The sequence below is a fragment of the Mus musculus genome, chromosome 9 (assembly GCF_000001635.26).
Source record: "Mus musculus strain C57BL/6J chromosome 9, GRCm38.p6 C57BL/6J".
NCBI classification, from domain to species: Eukaryota; Metazoa; Chordata; class Mammalia; order Rodentia; family Muridae; genus Mus; species Mus musculus.
This window is the reverse complement of record NC_000075.6, coordinates 108,219,126-108,239,376: the sequence shown is the minus strand read 5'-3', so window position 1 is coordinate 108,239,376 and position 20,251 is coordinate 108,219,126. Positions and strand designations below refer to the sequence as shown.

Here is a 20,251-nt window from a genome sequence, read left to right as displayed (position 1 = left end):
AAGTAGACTAGTATAGACTCGCAGGTACTTCTCTGTGTGCACTGGTCCGAGGCAGAAGGTTTCTTCCCAGTCTCCCAGGATCCTGGTTCTCTGGGAAAGCTGGCTTCTCACATTCTTCCAGAGCATGCCTGTTATTCAGAGGATAACACACAACAAACCTAGAGGTTTGGAAATAGGCTTTGGTAAAGGTGACTGCTTGTGGAGCAGTGAGCGTACAGTGTGGAGAGTAGATGTGTGAGCTCGGAAGCAGTGTCTGGCTTTCCTCTCCTGTACCTGTTCCTGCTGCTCTGAGCTTGGAGTTGTTCTAGGATTTGTCTCAGCTCCTAGGGTGCTGGAGGGTCAGCTACAGAGGCAGAGAGCGCCACAGCCATGCTATTATTTGCAGTAATTACTCAGCCCATATGTTTTCTGTTGGAATTCCTCTGAGGTAGTCAAGTTTGGCTAGAAAAACAGTGGCATGTTTTGATTCATTAGTTGTTTGGAAACTCATCCTCCCATATCTTCATGATCAATCAAGCAATGGAGAAGGTTAACTTCTGTCTTGTGCTGGTCAACCCTGCTCCATTTTCTCTTCTTTTCCTGTTCAAATTATTAATGAAGTGTTTGACAGTAACTCAATACCAGTAAAAGTAAGAGGAAAAAATTTAAATCCTTAGGTTGGGTATGAATTGAAAGCCATTTTGTTAAAGTCTGTCAGTTCCACATCTAGGATTTTTCTCTTCAGATGTGTCTATAGAGTGCAGGAATGTGTACGAGAGGCCACTTGAGAACAGTGCACACACACATGCAGAGGAATAGTTATGAAATATGTGACTGAGCTTTGAGAGTGATAGAAGAAACCAAGCAAGGTGCTGGATGCCTTTAATACTAGCACTCAGAGGCAGGCAGATCCCTGTGAGTTTACGGCCAGCCTGATCTGCATAGTGAGACTCTTTCCAACCAACAAACAAACAAACAAACAAAAAACCAAACTAACCAGCCAACCAAACAATCGAAGGAAAGAAGAGCTGGGTTTGGTTTTTAATCCCAGTACATGGGAAGTTCAGGCAAAAGGATTTCTGGGCATCCGAGGCCAGCCTGAGACCTTCTTACAAAAAATAATGGTGCAGAAAAAGAGATGTACTTGTTACGTGGGGAGACGAGCTGAAGAAACCTAGCCCTTACCCGAGGGCCTAGAAAGGGGACCTGTGTTATCTTTATAAGCTTCCTAGAATTGTTTTTGTGTGTGTACACATGTGCATGTATGATCAGAGGATAACCAGTGGAGTTGGTTCCCTCCTATTCTGTGGGCTTCAGGGGTCCAACTCAGATTATCTGTTTTGGGGGCAAGCACCTTTACCTGCACAGTCATTCCTAGGCCAGGCCCATCTCCTCCCCTCCCCTCCCCTCCCCTCCCCTCCCCTCCCCTCCCCTCCCCTCCCCTCCCCTCCCCTCCCTTTTTTTTTTCCCTCAACTTTTGCTTACAGTTGTTAGAATTTGTTTTGTGTGTGTAAATTTCTTTTATTTTATTTTCCGTTAAGTCAAAGAGGACACAGGTATGGTGGTGGAAACCTGTAGTCCCAGTGTGTGGGGAATTGAAGCAGGAGGATTTACAAATTGAAGGCCAGCCTTACCTATTGTAGTTCACCTAGAGCCAGTGTAGGCTATGAGATTCTGTCTCAAAAAACAAACAAAAGAGGCAAAACAGACAAAGCCTAGCGCAGCAGCCTGTTAATCGCTATCCCTGAGTAAAGCTAGAGTGTGGTGGCCCATTCCTGTGACAGCTGGAGCTAGGGTGGTGATAGGCAGCTCAAGTCACTTTCTACTTTGTAGCAGGTTTAAGGCTAACCTGAGCTGCATGAGAGCTTGTCTCAAAAATATTTTTCAAGTAAAAAGTAGTGGCACATGCCTGTATTTCCAACAGGAGACGTAGAAGCTGGGGGGATTACTATGAATTTGACACCAGCCTGGTCTATATAAAAGTGAGTTCCAGGCTAGCTATGAAAAAGTCAGAGGGGGACGAGCAGCCAGCCGGCCTTGGAGTTCTTGTGAGGCTGATGGGGATCAATAGCAGGGATCTGACACTGGCGAAGGCTGCTTGCTGGTGGACTTGATCTTCCCTGGAATTCTGGGCCTTTCAGCTTGGTGATGTAATGGCTCCGGCTGGGTGTTTTCTTCTAGGTGGGCAAAGCTCCTTCCTGGAAAGGGAAGATGCAACTATTTTTAATCTAAAGCAAATATAGCTCAGAGTAGTCATTTCAGGCCCCAGCATGACATTTTCTTTCATTGTAACCCAAGACACTTTTGAAACAAACAAAATTCTTTATGTAAGTTGTGTTTGTTTTAAAATATAACATGGTGAGGGGTGCCTGGTGGGCCCATGCCAAGGTGTTCCCCCAAGAAATTATGCCATGCAACAGCTCTGGTATAAGGAGGTTTATTTGGGAGAAGGGAGGGGAGTGAGGACCTGGAGGAGTAGAGGCAGACGTAGACATGTAGACAGGCAGACAGATGAGAGCAGAGCCATGAGGGCAGGGAAGAGGGGACAGAGGAGGACATGGAGGGAGGGAAAGAGAGGGAGTGAACAAGTGAGCTGACCAGGAACATGAGGCAAAAGAGAGGGGGCCTGGGTGGTGGGTAATCCTTTTATGCACACCTAGTGGACCACCTAGTGTGGCTTGAGGTGATGGCATGAGCAATTGCTAGGTCCCTGGGAGGAGCCTAGTGGGATTTCCTGAAAGCTAACAGTGTTGGTAGTGTTTCCAGAGGAGAATGTTGGTAAAATACCCCAACTTTGTTTCATAAACTTGGAGGGTTTAGGGTCCTGCTGGGTATGTGTTTTTAATAGGGCTGTCTGGTGGTTGGTTCCTAGGGTCCAGAACTGTAGTAGACAAGTGCTGACAATTTAATTAGTGCACAGGCTGCCCCAGTGCTGGGATTAAAAGGCATGTGCTACCACACCAGGCAGTTGTCAGGTTTGGCAAGTACCTTTGCCTGTTGGTCCAGGTAGTATTTTCTTACTTATTTTGAGTTCTGGGGATTGAACCCAAGGCATCATGCACACTAACCACTCTTGCCTTGGCTACATGTCTTCCAAGCCCAAGATGCAATTTAGAAGCAAATAAAAGCAGGTCTTATCCGCTTTAAAATAATTTATCTTTGCTTTAGTGATGGGAAATTATCAGAATCAGTGAGCTGATTTCTAAAGATTGATCTGCATGTTGAAGGGAGGGCTCTTGCTCTGGGCTGTGGAGTATCTGAAGCCCCGCTCTGTGAAGCTGTGCTGTTGTTGGGAACTAGAGAAGGTGGTATAATGTCTCTTGAAATGGCGGAGCAGATGGTCTTTACAGTTCTTCTGGGTAGGTTCAGTATCATGTGTCACCTGTACCTTCACTGTGTCACCCACCATTAGACTTTCAGAACAGATGTAATCTGGCCACTGAGATGACTACTGTGATAATTTCATAGAAAAAGAAAGGAGTTAGATCATGGGGGATGTCTTGGGCAGGTTTTGTGAGGAAGCAGTATTTGGGGGACTGGGATCTACACGGATAAGAGAACAGGTTAGAAAACATAACCTGCTCAACAGATGCTGATGCCTTTGGTGTGTGTAGGCAGCATGTGGACAGGGCTGTCTGAGTTAGGACTCTTGGAGGGGTGATGAGTAGGAAGGGCCTAAGGTGGATTCGGCTGTAGGCTTTAGGCAGAGGAGGGAAAAGGGCCATGTGAGGAAAAGCAGCCTCTCTGTGTGCAGGTGTCAGTGGAAGCCTGGAGCTGCTCTGGGAGCAGTCAGTACACAGAGAATTGAACAGATGGCTGGTTCTGCCTCTGTTTAGTTATGTGGGGTCTTACACTGAGCAAGTGTTTGGACTTATAGTTTCCTTTCTGTTTCCTTAAGCACCTTAAGGGAGGAAGAGCTTATTTGGTGTACAGTTAATTCATATCCCCTCATTGCAAGGAAGTCAAGGCAGGAAATCAGGACAGCTGGCCACATCACAGCCACAATCTAGGGCAGGGAAAGAAAGGCACATGCTTGTGCTCAGCCTAACTCCTCCACTTTCACTCATGCCAAAACCCTTTGTCTAGAAGACGCTGCCTTTCAGGGAGGGCTGGTTCTTCCTACAGTTAACATAATTCAGACAATCCCCTACATCAAGTTCAAAGACCAGCCGCAGTGTAGACAATCCTAGAAGACTCTAGGTTGTGTACAGACTTGATCCACAATAGCAGTTGTGAGCTGCTGGGCCCATGCGGTGCTATCAGTGGTTGGCTCTAGCAAGTGTACTTGGGGAGCTGGGCTTCAAGTCAGCTCTGCCTCTTGGTGTGGATCTCAGTTCTTAATATTATGTACAATACGTTAGCTGTTCAGCAGGGATGCTAGGGGGATCTTGAGTCTCATGCTAGCCATATGTTACATTCAGAACATGATATTCCTCACTGTGGCTGTTGAGTGCAGAAGAGCCAGTCTTTGGAAGAAGCAGTGGAGCACTTAGTCTGCACAGGCACCAGGCTTATCTGTCACTCAGCCTGTGCTGACAGTGGCCCTGTGATGCTTAGAATGACTAATGAGAAAGCTGGGTCACCCAGCAACTTCAGATATTTTGAGTTCAGGCTACAAAATCTTAGTGGAACAAGGGACTGTGACTACTACCGTAAGGAAGGACTGGGGTCAGAGAGGTAGAAGGAGCACTTCTGTCTAAATCTTTACTTATGAATGTCTTCCTTGTTTTTGTTTTTGTTTTGAGAGACGGTCTCACTCTTAGTTACTTTCCTATTGTTATGAAGAGACACCATGAAGCAATTTATAAAAGAAAGCATTTAATTAGGGATTGCTTACAGTTTCAGAGAGTGAATCTGTGACCATCATGTTGGGGAGCAAAGCATTGAGCAGGCGGGCATGGCACTGGAGCAGTAGCTGAGAACCTACATCTGATCCACAAGTAGGAGGCAGAGAGCAAGATTGGGAGTTGTGTGAGCATTTGAAATCTCAAAGCACCCCACTTCCAGCAAGGCCACACCTCCTAATCCTTCCTCAAACAGTTCTACAACTGGGGACCAGTCATTCAAATATATGAGCCTGTGGAAGCCCTTCTCACGCAAGCCACCGCACACTCTATCCAGGTGGGCCTGGGCCTTTGCTTTTAAAGTGATGGGATTATGGTGTATGTCACCACTTCTGCAGTCTGAGGGACAGGGATGCTTGTCTCACAGTGTAGTCCAGTTTATGTTTGTTTCTATGTTCTTTGAGGCAGGGTCTTAACTTTCCAGTAACTTTGGCTGTCCTGTATCAGGCTGACCTCTAACTCAAAGAGATCCACCTGCTTTGGTCTTCTGAGTGTTGGGATTAATGGCGTGTATCACTGCCCCCAGCTTGTTTTTGTTTTTGTGAAGCTGTTCTTTGGGACTAGATCCTAATGTTGTGATCCTTTAATCCAGTCCCTCATGTTCTGGTGACCCCACTCATAACATGGTTTTGTTGCTACTTTATCACTGCAGTTTTGCTATGGTTATGAATTGTAATGTAGATATCTGATGTGTGACCCCTTTGAAAGGGTCCTTTGACCTTCAAAGGGGTCATTAACCCACAAGTTGAGAACCTCTGAGTTAGAGAGATGGCTCGGGGGTTAAAAGCATTTGCTGTTCTTCCAGCAGATCTGAGTTCAGTTACCAGCACCCATGTTAGGCAGCTTATAAATACACTCTAGGAGGATCCAGTGACTTCTTTTGCCTTCTGCTGACACACAAACATGTATGGTGTGCACACAAACACATAAATAAAAAAAACTTAAAAAAAAACAACAACAAAAAACAAACAAACAAGAAAACCAGCTGGTCTTTGTAAGATTGGGGTTGTTCTCAGACTTGGGTTCTTGTGTTTCAGCCTTCTGAATGTTGTCATACAGTGTATGCCACGTTTGGCTTCTTCCTGTTTCTTTAGCTAGTTCATTTTGGATTTCTCAGTGCTCACTCACTCTGTGTCCTGGGTATCTCAGTGTACTGTCTACTTTTTATTTCAAGGTTCCTATGTCTTTAAAGTGTAGGGATTTATAATAATAGCTGGTTGAGAACTGTGACCTGGACATCAGAATCTTTGGGGTGTGATTTGTATAGTCTCTGCCTAGGTGGCTCCACTGTGTGGCAGGGGGTTTAGAGTCCTTGCTCTTGCTTTCGTATAACTTTTGTACTTTGTTGAAGTAAGAACTTAGCCATGCTTACACAGCGGTAGAACATTTATTTGTCTAGCCCAAGATACCTCTGCACCCCCACCCCCACAAAGAATCAACCAGTTTTATAAAAACAGAACAGGACATACTGTCCATTAGTTGAGTGTTTCCAGAAAGATGAATGCAATCTCTTTTCTGATTCATGTACCTCCTGAGGCCACCAGAAACACTCATTTCCTTGGTGACTGTCTTCCTTAGATGAGCACTGATATCCAACCCTGGAAATGTCTTATCCTTTCCAAGCTGGAGAAACAAGGAAGGTAAATTTTGGTATGGAGCCACAGATGAAGAAGAATTTCAGTGTATATTCATCCATCAACCAAATATTTCTCTCTTTTTTTAAAGATTTATTTATTTATTTATTTATTTATTTAATGTATGTGAATACACTGTTGAAGAGGGCACTGGGTACTATTACAAGTGGTTGTGAGCCACCATGTGGTTGCTGGAAATTGAACTCAGGACCTCTGGAGGAGCAGTCAGTGCTCTTAACCGCTGAGCCATCTCTCCAGCCCAACCAAATATTTCTTGAGCAACTACTTTATACTGTTGTGTTGTAGGAGTGAGTGCTCCAGGTGAAGTGGAGCATAATTATGTTGTAGGAATACCCCTGAGAGTACTCATTATGCAGTGAACTAGGATTTGGGGACAGGAGATGTACCAATAGAGGGCGAAGGAAGAAGAATCTTTCAAGAGAAAGAGGATGGATAGTCTTGAATGTATGTAGAGAACCCATGGTTTCAGTACACTCTGAGTTGGGCAGAAATGTGCACAGGTAAAATGCAGGGCTGAGGGATGAAGAGCCAGCCACACATCTGGGTATTGTCTGGGAATGGTAGCACACTTCTGTAATCCCAGCAATGGAGGCTGAGGCAGGAAGAGCTTGAGTTCAGGGCCAGTTTGGGCTATGTAGTAAGACTCTGACTTAAAAAAAAACAAATACAGGACCTAGAGACATGGATGGCTCAGTGGTCAAGAGCACCGTCTGCTCTTCCAGAGGTCCTGAGTTCAATTCCCAGCAACCACATGGTGGCTCACAACCATCTGTAATGGGGTGTCCGATGCCCTCTTCTGGTGTGTCTAAAGACAGCTACAGTGTATTCATATATATAAAATAAATCTTTAACAAGAAAAAATAGATCCAGAACACATGCCTTTAATCGTAGCACTTGGGAGGAGAAACAAGCATATCTCTCTGAGTTTTGAGGCCATTGTGATCTACATAGTTGATAAGTTATTCTCCATTGATGAAATGAGCCAGTTCAAGCAAAATTAGAGTTTATAAAGGCAGGTTTATTGGGAAGCCACTCTATCAGGGAAGTTGCCATAGGGGAGGGAGATTTAGGGGAGGGGTAGAGAAAGAACACACAGGGAGAGGGGAGAGGATGGGGAGACCAGAGTGTCTGGATTATATAAGGAAGAGCATCTGGAGTAGGGGGGTCCCTCCCCCCCTCCCCCCCCCCCCCCCGCTTTAGCTGGAAAGTTCAGGGCAGAGGGTGGGGCATGCCAGCTTCTAGTGAACTGCAGACACATAGGGGCTGAAGGATGCTGGGAGAACCTGGAGGCCTGGAGGCCTGATTTGATATTGTAAAGCATGCCCCTCAGCCCTTTGTCTTGTGTCTGAATCCCAACAGTAGTGAGTTCCAGGACACCCAGGTCTATGTAAAGAGACCCTACCTCAAAACAAAACCAGCCAACCAGACAAAACCCCAAACAACAAAACAACAAAAACCAGGTGGGGGGAAAAGAAGCTTGGACTTGCTGACAAGGCTGGTGGTGAAGAGATGGAAGACAATAGTAGGGCTTCAGGAGATGAAGTGGAGGTAAAAGGCAGTCCTCAGTCTCAGACCTTTGGCCTCATTTTGAACTGGACTGAATCTTTGGGTCTACATTTTAATCCTCTAAGGAAGAGCAAACGTGTGTGTGTGTGTGTGTTGTGTGTGTTTGTGTGTGTGTTTGTTTTTTTGAGACAGGGTCTCTCTGTGTGGCCTTGACTGTCCTGGAACTCACCCTGTATGTAGACCAGGCTGTCCTTGAACTCACAAAAGAGTCACATGCATGTCTCTACCTTCTCAGTGCTGGGATTAAAGGCATGTGCCACTATGCCCAGCTTATAACTCTTACTGTGTGTGTTGTGTGTGTGTGTCCTTCCTTCCTTCCTTCCTTCCTTCCTTCCTTCCTTCCTTCCTTCCGATACTATGGAAAAATGAAATGAGTAATATTGTTGAAGCAAGCAGTAGGTGTTCTGTGATACTTACTTTATTCAATGATAATTTGTTATTTGCCCAAGTAATCTCCATTCATGCTGCTAATTATTGTTGTAGCTGCTGTTATTTTGTATTTACTTAGAAATAAGGTTTTGAGAACAGACTGGATATATAAAAACAAATCTTGGCCAGAGAAATTGGTGTTGCTTATTATACTTGTGCTCCCTGCCACTCAGCTGAAGGGAGTGTGGAATCCCTGGTGGTCACTTAGCCTTGTCTGCTCTTGCCTGCAGTTCTGTTGGGTAGGGACTTCTGTTTGTCTTATGAAGGGCAGAGGGGATTTAAAATGTTCGTCTACCTTATATTTTTTTTTTAGAAATGATTTCATATTGGCTGTCTCATATCAAATAAAGTACCTCTTGCTAACCATTCTGAGGGTTTATGTTTGTATACATATCACACAGGCAGGGCATGAGAGAAAGTAATAAGTACAGGTGCATATGATAGGAACCCTATTTGAAGTGCTGTCTTAGATGCTTGTGGAGTTTGGAGCTTGTTATTTCTGGTGCCATGACCAGCATCAACTTTCATAAGTAGGGGAGACCAGGAACAAGATCCATCCATGCGATGTACATCCTCTAAACAAGCCTCACCCCCCTATCTGTACTTTCTCCCTCCCTGTCATACCATCAAATTATGAATTCTTCTGTAGGTTAATTCTGGCCAGATCACTTCACCATGACCATCAGCTGGCAACCAGACCTCTGACACATGAGCCTTTGGGCGATGTTTTAGATTCAAGCCATAGCAGCGAACTTGCTTGGTGTAGAGGAGCCTATACTAAACACTAAACATCGAACTCTAGTCTATATTTGGCTCCTAATAAGCTGCACAGCATCTTCTACTGGGAAAGCTAGCAATTTGAGATCTTCAGGACCTGACCTGGGAACCTCTGCCTCTGCAGTTCCTAGAAGCTGTGCGTTTGGGTGCTTCTTTAGGCTAGCCTGATCCTGAAGCCAGATATGGCAGGTATCCCTGTTCTCCCTATTTGACATTGGCCTGCCATACCAGCCATAGTGACATAGCTTTGCAAACAGGGCTCCCAAAGAGTCCACAAGATTCCAGGTCCTCTGGAAGAGCAGCCATTGCTTTTAACCACTCAGCCATCTCTTCAGGCCCTTGAAGAACATTTTTGAAGGTTTATTAGTAGTATCAGCGTGTGTGAGACAGATGTATGGGTACACTTATGGAGGGCAGAGAGCAGCTTTGTAAATCTGTTCTCTCAGCCTATCTGTGTGTGGGTTCTGGGAAGCACACTCAGGTTACAGTCGTGCACAACAGCACTTTGCCAGATGTCAGACCCTGAAAGAAAAAAGTTTTTTTTGGAGACAGAATCTGACTGTATGTATAGCTCTAGCTGGTCTGGAACTCAGAGCTCTGCCTACCTTTGCCTCCTAAGTATTACTAGGATTAAAGACATGGGCCACTAAGTCCAGCCTCTTGAAGAAATTTAAAAAATAAATAAGTAAATATAAGTGTAACTTTTTGTTTGTTTGTTTTTTGTTTTCCGAGACAGGGTTTCTCTGTGTAGCCCTGGCTGTCCTGGCACTCACTTTGTAGACCAGGCTGGCCTCGAACCCAGAAATCCTCCTGCCTCTGCCTCCCGAGTGCTGGGATTAAAGGCGTGCACCACTATGCTAGGCTAATATAAGTGTAACTTGAATGGATGGTATATGTCTATAATCCCAACACTAGGAAGATTAATACAAGAGGATCAGGAGTTCAAGGCCAGTTTGGAATGCTCTCTGAAACCCTGTCTCAAATGCTAAAACCATAAACAAATTTAATATAGCCTACACTGTGTTTGTGAAGCCAACAATAATGCATAGTAAGGACTCTGGGCTTTGTGTACGCTCACCACTCACCCTCTTACCCAGGCTCAGCCAGGCTTTCCAGTCTGGGAAACAGCTCTGCTAACGCTGAGAGCCCATATGGCTGGACTAATTTTTTTTTGGGGGGGGCAATCTTTTATCTTTTATGCTGTATTTCTCTTATGACTTTTCTATGTTTAGATATATTTGAATACAGAAATGTTAGTATATACAATGGTCAATATTATTCATTACACTCAGTTTCTGTAAGTTTGTGGTCAAGAGAAATAAGCCATACTATAAAACCTCAATGTAAATGTATCACCTAGGTTTGCATTATATGACATTCATATAACTGTCTGACACATGCTCAGAGTATACCCTCATCATGAAACAACGGATAGTCATGCTTTTCCAGGTAGGTGCTTCCCAGAACTAAAGCTGCCTTCTACCTTTCCAAACTCCATCTGTACTTATGCTAACTCCCACCAACTCAATACAAAGGGACAGAGTAGCACTACCATTTGAAGGCAGGGTCAGGAGTCAAGGAGACCTGCCCTGAGAAGAAAGGAGAGTGAAGAGGCCAGTGCAAGGTCATGACCATATTTAATCTGCTGCTCCCTCCCCCCAGGAGGCAGGGAACTCATGGGATATCTGCAAGGGTGAAGGGCTTCATTACATTCCTCAATGACTGACTGACCATGCAGGAAGGCAGTGACCACTTGGTTATGTTTTCAAGTTAAAAGCTAAGCTTCCTGGTTTGTTTTTTTTTCCCATTGTAATAGGAAAGACTAAAAACCTCTAAATGTAATCTGGCTTTAAAGAATTGAATTTAGAAAACTCTCATGGCTGCTGGTCTTTCTGACCTAATTGGCCAATGATGTAGAACACTCCCAAATCACTGCCCTGCTCCTTTTCCTCCACATACAAAAACATACTCTCACAGACCATTTACTGCAGCCAGTGACCCTGCCAACAGCCTGTGATACAGGGCTGAGACCTCAGAAGGTCAGGGCCTCAGGATCAAAGAGGATGTCACAGCTCTGTGACTGAGAGCCATGTACACGTACTTGCTCTAAGCTGCCATGGTAACAAGTGTTTTAAAGGGATACTTCAACCTTCTGTGTTTAAAGTCCTGACAACTTGCTTAAGCTACCTTCTTTCCTGAACACATTCGTAAAGCTTGACCATCAGGAACATATTTTTCATGCCAGAAGTACACACCTTGTTTATAAATCAACAAGACAAAACTGGTGCCTACTGTCTTTGCCCAGGGAATTTCCTGCTAGAAGAATTCCTCCCCTCCCACAGATAGTTTTGTTTAACTTGCTCTTTTACTTGATCTTAAATCTTAACCATGGCTGCAGCTTCTGAGAAATCACTAACTTTCCTATGTTAGGTTCATACTTCTAAAAGAACAAAATGCCCAAAAGAGAGAAGAGATCCACTTAGGGTTTCTGACACCCTTATACAGATATACATACAGGCAAAATACCAGTGAGCATAAAATAAAAATAAATTAGATTTAATTTTTTTCCTTCAATAATCTTACCTTACTGAAACTTTATAAATTTTTCAGGTTTTTTTTTTTTGACACAGATTAGAACACAAATCAATTGCACATTGAATGGCTCAACATAATTTCTTTAAGAATTGACTCTAGGGGCTGGAGAGAAAGCTCAGTGGTTAAGAGGTCCTGAGTTGAGTTCCCAGCAACCACATGGTGGCTCACAACCAACCATAAAGGAATCTGATGCCCTCTTCTGGTGTGTCTAAAGACATCAACATTGTACTCAAATACATAAAATAAATAAATTTTTATTTTTTTTGGTTTTTCGAGACAGGGTTTCTCTGTGTAGCCCTGGCTGTCTTGGAACTCACTCTGTAGACCAGGCTGACCTCGAACTCAGAAATCCGCCTGCCTCTGCCTCCCGAGTGCTGGGATTAAAGGCGTGCGCTACCACTGCCCGGCAATAAATCTTAAAAAAAAAAAAAATAGAATCTAAGGCCTCACATGCTAAGCAGGTGAACATCCACCCCAGTTCCAAGTTTTATTTATTTATTTATTTATTTATTTATTTATTTATTTATTTATTTATTTTCGAGACAGGGTTTCTCTGTGTAGCCCTGGCTATCCTGGAACTCACTCTGTAGACCAGGCTGGCCTCGAACTCAGAAATCCGCCTGCCTCTGCCTCCCAAGTGCTGGGATTAAAGGCGTGCGCCACCACTGCCTGGCTTCCAAGTATTATTTTTAATACAGAGTCTTACACAGTTGCCCAGGCTAGATAGGACAGATTTCTGTAGTCTAGGCTGAGCTTGAACACACTTGTAACCAGACTCCTCCCCTCCCCCCTTCTTCTTCTTCCTTCTTCTTCTTCTTCTTCTTCTTTTTTTCTTGGCTTTTATTTTGAACATGGTATACCATATAGCTCTGGGTGGCTGGGAACTCTCGATGTAGACTAGGCTAACCCAAACTTACAGAGATCTCTTCTAGAACTCTTCTGTTTCTGCTTTCTGAGTGCTGGAATTCAAGGAATGCAAAAAAAAAGAAAAAAAGGAAGAAAAGAAAAGCTTTTTTGTTGTAAAACCAGACAGGAGTGATGATTTATGCTTGTATTCCCAGTGCTTGGGAGATAGATACAGGAGGATCAAGAGTTCAAAGCCATTCTTTGCTTCATAGCAAGTTTGAGGCTCCATAAGTTACAAGAAATGCTGCCCTAAAACCAAATAGACAAAATATAGAAATCCCCCTTTCAAACCCACTTCCCTAGAAACAAACAACATAGACACCTGCTACCCTCTAGCCTGGGCCTACCCCCAGTTTTACCCAAGAGGTCTTCAGAGTCAGCTTTGAGTTCCCCCTGAAGGCTCTTCCAGCTGCTCTCTCTCCCCTTCCAAGTAGGGAAGTAGACCTTTAACTTGTGCATGCTGAGCAAATGCTGTACCTCAAAGCTACATCCCATTCCACCCCAATTCACACTTTCTTATTCATAAGTAGGAGTAAGTTCTTAATACTGAAAAGTATAGTAACTATATAAGCCAGCAAGCTGCTCCTTTTTAAATGTACTGTACTATATATAATTCTATATGCCCTACTGTTATTTGACTAGCAGCCTAGTAGGTTTTACCCAGTGGCCACAGTGTGAGTGCTACCTTGTATTGTGGTTAGGCATCAGGAACTTTTTAGCTTTATTGTAATTTTATATGGCCACTATCATAAATGTGCTCTAGAACATTGGTATGAGCCTTGTGACTATCTAGTTAAGTGGATTACTGTTTGTGTTTTGTGATTTGGTAATGCATATAAAGTCTTAATTGAATAGAATATGAAATTTAGAAAGACTGCTCAGTAATTGAAGCCTCACACCTATCCTTCAGGGTAAGCAGTGTGCAGATGTGTGCTGAAGTGTTAATTGTGTGGTCTTAAGATAATTGTAGTTTGCTTTCATTGGATTCCTGGATGCCGTGTGAGTTGAAGGTACATTCCCACTTGCATCCTACCGAGTCTGACCATCCACCCCTGGCCCCAGCCCCCACTTCCACTACACCTCCTGTACTACCTGCTTTAACCAAATGGATGATTAGATTTAGCCCTTGTCTCTGGGCTCTTTTGAACCCTTTTCCATCCTTAGTGACCAGTTTAGGCATTGATAGTTAAAGACTGGACCTTGTTATGGAAATGAGCTCCTAAGGCATCCTTGTGGAATTTTTTTTTTTAATGTCTAAATTGCATGATTCTGAGGAATGCTTTGATTTTTCTGGAGACAAGGCCTTGCTATGTATCCTTAGCTGACCTTGAACTTGCTGTGATCCTGTCGCCTGTATCTCTGCCTTCCTCCTGCTGGATGCTCGGTTTGAATAATGTTTCCTGGTTAGTTTTGCAGTGCTGTGGACTAAGCCCAGGGCCTTGCACATACTAAGCAAGCACTCTTCCAGTGAGCTGTGCCTCTAGCTCAGCTCTTGCATAAACGTCCCTGTGTGGTGTGTGTGTGTGTGCGCAGGAGTATGTGTATGCAGGGGCAGGCAGAGCAGAGGCCAAGTCCTCCACGGTGTTGAACTTACAGGGTTTATACTGCCTGGGAGCCAGAACTAGGTTCTCTATGAGAACAGCACACTCTGAACCTCTGAGCCATCCCTTCATTCCCAACTTCAAAGTCCATAACTTACTTAAAAAAAAAGATTAATTTATTTGTGTATATGAGTGATCTATTTGCATGTATGCCTGTATGACAGAAGAGGGTATTTTACAGAAGTGGGCATCAGATTCCACTATAGATGGTAGTGAGTCACCATCTATAATGTGCTGGGAATTGAACTCAGGACCTATGTAAGAATGGCCAGTGTGCTCTTAACCTCTGAGCCCTCTCTCCAGCTCCATCATGTTATTTAAAAATGTGGCATGTGTAAGTGCTTCATGTTCAACCCAGGCCCTTGTCCCATGGTAAGCATGTCCGCTAGCCCAGAGTTGGTTTGGTTTTGTTTTTGAGACAGGGTTTCTCTGTGTAGCCCTGGCTGTCTTGTAACTTGCTGTGTAGGCCAAGATGGCTTGAACTCACAGAGAACTGAGCACCTCTGCCTTCACACTGCTGGCATCAAAGGTGTGCTATGCCTGTCGCCCTGAGCTTGTTTATGCTATCATTTTCCTTTCTCTTTTTGTTGAGGAGGTGGGGCGTACTGGAGATTGAACCCAGAACCTCTAACCATTAGTTATAGTCCCAGTCCTTTGCATTTTATTTATTTATTAATACTCCTGAATTTGGGTCTTATTAAGTTGCCTGGGCAGGCCTTGACCTTGTATTCCACCTACCTCAGCCTCTTGAGTAGCTAGGATTATAGGCCTGGCTCTAAAATAAACAACCCAAAACTACTTTTGGAGATGGGATCTCACTATAAAGTTGAGACTTCAATTCTTTTCAATTTCCTGGCCTTAGCCTCCTAAATATTGGGATTGCAGGGAGGAGTTAAAATGAATCTTGTTTAAAAAAAAACTGCATAAGTTGGGCATAATTGTACATGCCATGGAGGCAGGAGAACCAGGAGTTCAAGGCCAGTACCCACTAGAGGGTTTGAGGTCAATTTGGGCACAATATCCTGTCTCCGAAATAACAAAATAGGAGAGAAATTCATGCCATAAAATCCATGCCATAAAATTCATCATGTGAACAGTTTTTAAGTGTGACTTAATAGTGAATAATATTTAACCACTGCATGTGGAGTGTAATGGAGTGTGGAATTGCTCAGTGAGCCTCCCACACAGGGTATTCAAAGTCAGCTTGGATTACAGACCAGGGTCTAGTAGAGAAAAGCTGTTTAGTTCTGGACTTTCAACTGTATTCTTCCCCCTTCTCTAGCACATGTTTTCACCTGTGTGTGTGTGTGTGTGTGTGTGTGTGTGTGTGTGTGTGTGTGTGTGTGTGTAAAGGTTGAGGTCTTTGCTTCATTTCTGTGATGATTGGAAAAAAAATCAAGCCACCATCAGCAGAAATCACTGCCCACTGTAGCTTTCCTTGGTACCTGTGATAAGTGAGGATTTACAAGAAGTTTTCTAAATGAGAGAAGCTTTTAAAGTAGCTTTCCTTGTTGATAGACAGGATAGGTGCGCTTACTTCTCAGAGGTGGCAACTTTCTCTCCCACAGATTTTTACCCTTAAGTCTGTTTATGTGGCCCTGGCTGCTTTTGACTGACTGGGCCTGGTTGTTCCTCCCCATGGCTTGAAATCATCTCTTACCAATATCATGCCAGGTCTCCATGGCAGAGAAACCCTGGTGCTTCCAGAGTGAAGAACAGTTCTTAGGTGAGACTTGAAATTCTCACCAGCAGCTTTCTTTATCTGTGTTACAGAGTACAAAAGACCTTTTAAAGACTGGAAGCAGAAAGTCCGCTTGTCTTTTTCATATTTGGAGTCCAAATAAATTTCACAGCATTGGGTTTCGTTGTGTTTAGATACCCTGTTTGCCCTTTAGATTGAACTGCTTTAAACTGGTTAACTTTACAGAGGTTTTGTGTTAATATTGAACTCACAGTATTGAATTATAACTTTTGTGTATGTGGACTAAAAAAGCCTTTTTGTTAGGTGTACCCTAAAGTGATTGTTTTAATTAAAATTTCTTTTTAATTTTCCCAAGACCATTTAAAACAGAGACATAGGACTTCATTATTTTAATTGTGTTTTAAGAGGAAAATCTCATTTTCCTTAAATGTTTTAATTACAAGAGTGAACAGTAGATGTCTGACAGTGTCAGTAAGGCTTTAAGGTAGCAGAGCTGGTGAGTGTTCCCCTCCATTCTAGCAGTGTGTGAAGTAAGTAGAGTGTGGTTAACAAGGAGTTGAATCTCACAACTTTTCCTTTATTCTTAGAGAGTGAAAACTTATAGCTGCTCTTTAAAGAGTTTTTAGGTTAAGATAGGTAAAAGTTTTATTCCTGGAGTTTTGGTTATTGTGGACTGAATATATCATATGTGCATTTAATTTTTGAACTCACTGAGTGAAGCACTAACTGAGTCCCCCAGGAGCACAGGCACACATTACATGTGGGGAGGCACCAGAGTGGTCCAGAGCTGCCTTTGTCCCAGGGCCCAGGTCTGTGGGAATAAGACTCTCTCCTTCTCAGGAACTCAAGCTTTCTGAACATAATAGGGTCATAAGGGCTTGGTGCCACACTGGCACCTACTTGTCCCTCCCAGCAGGTGACATGCTTCAGTTATGTCTAAGTAGGGCTCTGTATAGGTGATAGGAAAGGTTAGAAGGCCCCTTTCCTGCTGCATTCATTCTGCCTCAGCTGACTGGAGTCCTTGCCAGACACAGCATAGTGATTTTGAGTCCCCATGTATCAAATGGCTGATGTATAATTTCTACTTCCAAGGCAACTTTTGATATTTTGGGTTACCTTTTAGGTACTTATGAAATGTCACTTTGCTTCTGCCCATTTGAGACTTCCATTTTTAGATTAAAGGCATCTATCTGATAGATTACTGCAGACTTCCCAAGAGCTTGGTGGAAGTCTTGTCTTCAAATACTCTTCTACCTTCAGGCGAAGATGTGGCTGTTAGATGCTTACTGTATGCTTGGCTCAGCAGTGAGGTGGGGGAGTCTCCCAGCTCTCAGGGAAGTCCTGAGCAGCCTGAGAGGCTGCTCCTACACTGCTGTCAGAGAAAGAAGGCTCAGTCTTTTCCAGGTTCTGTAGGCACCAACACTTTTTTGTAGTCCAATCTGGCCATGTGAGTAGTGGAATTTAGGTGTGTACCACCCATCCAAACCTCTAACACATTTAATTAGTTAAACATTTTGGGGTGCAAAGTCTCCCTGTTGTAACCCTCCTGGCCTTGAATTTGCTAGGTTGCCCAAGCTGGGTGGCTACAATCTGTTAGGAGAAAGGGCACAGTGCTCCTGACGAGGCACACACAGTTAACACTTCATATACATGTACACCTTCTGTGACACCAGGACTCATGGCCGATCCTCTGAATGGACCGCACTTGCCCTCACTCACTGCTGTCAGAGCTCTCCTGAGAGATGAAGTTTGAAATCCTCATGTCTTAGCTTCTCTGCTGCTAAGATTTTAGGCCTGTGTCACCCATATTTATTTGGCTTCTTCAGCTCTTCTAATACCTTCCAAGTTTCTCTGGTCTATGGGGATAGAGAGTGTCTAAGGCTGCTGTCAGACAAACTTATCTTTTACCCTGTGTACCAGGGCCACTAGACATGTTGTTCAGAGAGCCAAGGTGTTTGTTAAGCTCCAAGAGGGCCTGTTTTGATGCAATTGTATTTTGCTGGCATAGGGCATCCCTGGGAGCGCAGATTTGTGTGCACTGCCCTGCATCCCTGTCGGCACCACACTGCTCATCTCTCAGGAGAGCTCTGACAGCAGTGAGTGAGGGCAGGTGCGATCCATTCAGAGGATCCGCCATGAGTCCTGGTGTCACAGAAGGTGTACATGTATATGAAGTGTTAACTGTGTGTGCCTCGTCAGGAGCACTGTGCCCTTTCTCCTAACAGATTGTAGCCACCCAGCTTTATACAGCAGTGATTGAATTTGTACTGTTCTTTGGGTTTTGATCCCTGCCAGAAGGTCACTCTGGTGACCAAGAGTGAGCATTTGAGACTTGTACAAAAATTTTCCAGAGCTAGTCAGATGGCTTAATGGGTAAAGGCACTTGGTGCCAATCCTGATGAATTATGAATCCTAAGATCCATGTGATAAAAGGAGACCCCAAAAGTTATCCTTTGACTTCAGTATGCCTGCTGTGACATGCACCCTCTCCCCAGTAAAGAAATCATAAAAATTAAAATTTGTCCCAGAGGGACAGCTTAATATAGGCATGTAGATATAATTTACAAGGCTTCTAGCATAAGCAGGCATGATTCTTGCTTATAGAAAGCCAGCATCAGAAAGATATTCGGGCTGCTTTTAGCCAAGTAGCAGAAACTGTCTTTTCTCCCCAGAGCATGGAAAACCAGCACATAGTAGTTGGAGTTGTGCCCTGGACATTGCCTGACTGCTAAATGCAGAGCTGTTAGTCATGCCTGTGAAACAGACACCCCATGTGACATGTGACCACAGATAGTAGGACTAAGCTCATGCTTTTAGTGGGGTAGGGTTTGTCTTATAACTAGTGCTGTTTCCAAATAAGCTAAGATTTAAAATTGAGAGTCAGGCTGGGGAAGTAAAAGATCTACTGGACCTAGTAGATTAGATGGAAAAGTAAATGAACTATATTAGAAAAAAAAAGTAGTAAAAATGAAAAGGCCCACACCCTCCTGTGCATCCATTAGGTGAACGCCTAGTACTGAAATGTACCCCTTCCGTGCTTCCAGGAGTTGAGCACAGGCTTTCCACATGCTCGACAGGAACTTCACTGCTGAACCACACTCAGCCCAGCAGCTGGGCAGGCTAGGGAGGGAGAGTGGGGAACAGACAAGTAGTGGAATAAATAGGGCAGAGTCTCCAGATACCGATGGGAGTTTGGGTTTTAGTTACCATTTCAAAATTTCCCCAACACTCATGGGAACAGAATTCAAATCCAAAAGTTATAAAACTGGTCTCCAACTCCCTATAGAGTCCAGGATACTTGTATTTCTGGTCCTCCTGGCTTCACTTCCCAGGGCTAGGATTCCAGGCCTGTGTCACCATGTTTTGCAATTAAGTAATTAATGCCCATACTACCCCCCCTTGTGTGTGTGCGTGTGCGTGCGCGTGTGCGTGTGTACAGTAGGACAACTGTGGGAACCAGTTCTTTCTTCTCTCTCCTGCCATATGGGTTCTAGCGATTGAACTCAGGTTATTAGGCTTGGTGGTGTGAATCTTTACTCAGCGGCATCTCGCTGGCCCTTGCTTTGTTCTTTGAGACAGAGTCTTGCTGTAGAGCCCTGGCTAATCTGCTGGTCGTTCTCCTTCCTTTTCCTTCTGCCTCCTGAGTGCTAGGATTTACAGGCCCAAGTGTGTGCCACCACACCCTGCTTAAGATTTATTTCATATCACATGATTCAGTAGAAAACACGCTAATGTCATACATACCTGAGTATGCAGATTTGTCAACGTTATCATTCTTCCATATTTTTATGATTGATCTAAGAAAATTTGGAGAGTCTAGAGAGATGGCTTAGTGATTTAAAGCATTTATTTGTAGCTCTTGCAAATGACCTGGGTTCAATTCCTGTCACTCATATGGCAGCTTAAAATTATCCATAAGTACGGCTCCAGGGGATCTGAAACGTTTTCTGACCTTTGAGGACACAGGCATACACGTGGTGCACATACATGCAGGCAAACCATTCATACATAGAAAATAACTCAGCTGGGTGTGCTGGCGTACTCCTTAGATCTCAGCACTCTGGAGGCAGAAACAGGTGAGTGCTAGGCTGGCCTGGTTTACAGAATGGGTTCTAGGGCAACCAGGGCTACATAGGGAGACCCTGTCTCAAAAACCTAAAATAAAATAAAATTAATAAAGATAAAAGGAAAAAAGAA

The 20,251-nt window shown here is 43.9% G+C and overlaps 1 protein-coding gene across 10 annotated transcripts in view; it reads left to right on the top strand.

The window, feature by feature from the left end:
- Positions 1-20,251, top strand: part of Dag1 (dystroglycan 1) — a 59,117-nt gene that overhangs the window by 24,601 nt on the left and 14,265 nt on the right. The window lies entirely within an intron of this gene.